At 36.0% G+C, this 2,012-nt stretch overlaps 1 non-coding gene across 1 annotated transcript; it reads left to right on the plus strand.

The window, feature by feature from the left end:
- The first annotated feature begins 6 nt into the window (after nucleotides 1-6).
- LOC107855758 lies at nucleotides 7-493 on the plus strand. The gene is made up of 2 exons (XR_007051462.1): nucleotides 7-188; nucleotides 328-493. It is a non-coding gene; the product is annotated as an uncharacterized LOC107855758 (transcript).
- The last annotated feature ends 1,519 nt before the right edge of the window (nucleotides 494-2,012 follow it).

Here is a 2,012-nt window from a genome sequence, read left to right on the forward strand (position 1 = left end):
TTATGGGGTATGGAACCGGACTATGTATCGGACTATCCATAATATATATCTTGATCTCAACTGGAAATATGAAATGGCTTGAAAGAATCTTTGAAGAGCTTGAACACAAAATTATGATGGCAAGGAGAAAGAAGCAGCGAAGGCAAAGGAATTACATAAGAAGAAATAATCAATTCTAGAACTTAGAGGTATTCAAGCTAAGTTCTACACTAATATATTAGTTTTCATGTTTTTTTCAATAACAACAACTAATCGATACTTTCTCCGAAGTATATTTTTCTTATTGGTAAGTGTTTGACGCTCACTGTCTTATTTTTCAAATTTCAGATGTCAAGGATAAGAAGACGTTGGCATGTGGAGTTGGTTACTCCTATTGTTCACTATTAAGCTTAATTTTGAGAGATGTCTTCATTTACATTTGTTCTTCTTTAGTTTGTATTAATCTACTTACGCTTTATTAACTTAAATATATTTTTCAAGTTCATATGCTCAACTTTGAATGTCTCGTTACATAATCCCAAGCCATTTAATTCATAATTTCAAAGCATATTTGTTTCGCTAACAGAAATAAGCTTATAGCTCATCAAGTAACTGATCTGTTAAGAATTAGAACAGAAAAATATTACGATTCACAACCTGAATTCTCTTGAACATCAGTCTTCAAAAGAGAACTGATGTACAAACGGAAAGAAACTGCTGTCGTCAAAACTCCCATACAAACAGAAAGAACTGATGTATAAGAGGGACTACCATACAAACGGAAAGAAACTGCTGTCGTCAAAAGAAATCACATCAGCAAAAGTACAAATAGATGTAGCCAAATCCATCTCTTTTAATTATATCAGAAGTTTTGAGTATGACAATATGTATCTCTGTATAATGATCCTGAAAAATTTTCAAATTATTCAAAAAAGAAAAAGAGGAAAAAACGCAGAATGGCACCAGCAATGGCACGAAGGATGTTAGCACCAGCACCTTTGAAAAGAGATTTGGGACCCTCGTTCTTAAGAATCTGGGAGAATGCGTTGTCACGACCCGAACCGGGGCCCTAGACGTGACGAGCATCCCGAATCATGAAGGTCCGGAACATCCTTCTCTATCTGGTAATCATGCACAACATTCATATAAATAAAGGTAATGCGGAAAGATAGAATTTAATATAGAAACATGGTCATGATACTGATAACTGAAATCCAAAATATGTTTGAATCATAATAAAGTCTGACTTAGTCTGCGAAATCTCTACCATGGATCTAAACAACTGTCTGAAAAATTGGGACAAGACCCCCAATAGACCAAAACATAACTATTAATAATTCTCTGAAAATCTGCATGCCTTCTGGAGTAAACAAGGTTCACCACAACAAAACCTGATCTGCAAATCTGAATATCTACTGCTTATCTGGACCCCTAGTGTCACGACCCGAACTGGGGCCCTGGCCATGACGAGCATTCCCGAACCGTGAAGGCCCGGGACGCCCTCTGTCTATCTGGTAATCATGCACAACATTCATATAATAAAAGATAATGCGAAAATAGAAATCTAATACGGAAACATGGTGAGTCTGAATGTGATCATAATACTGAAAACTGAAATCCAAAATATATCTGGATAATAATAATGTCTGACTCAGTCTGCAAAATCTCTACTATGAACTAAAAAAAACTGTCTGAAAACTGGGACAAGGCCCCCTAGACCAAAACATGACTAAAGATAAATATCTGAAAGTAAACAGGCCTTCTGGAATATAGAAGGCTCACCCCTGCACAATCTGCTCTGCGATCTGAAATACCTACTATTTATCTGGACCCCTAGACTGTGTCTCAAAACCTGGAAGGAGGAGGGGGGGTCAGCACAAATGTACTGGCACGCGAAGCAATCCAAAATAAAGTATTTGAACATATATATAATAGATGAGATCAATTTTCATAAACACATCATGAATAAAATAGTTTCTGAAAACATATGGGCATCATTCAAAAATCATAAGACCTTCTTGTCAAAACAATTT

Source organism: Capsicum annuum, unplaced genomic scaffold, assembly GCF_002878395.1.
Source record: "Capsicum annuum cultivar UCD-10X-F1 unplaced genomic scaffold, UCD10Xv1.1 ctg78878, whole genome shotgun sequence".
NCBI classification, from domain to species: Eukaryota; Viridiplantae; Streptophyta; class Magnoliopsida; order Solanales; family Solanaceae; genus Capsicum; species Capsicum annuum.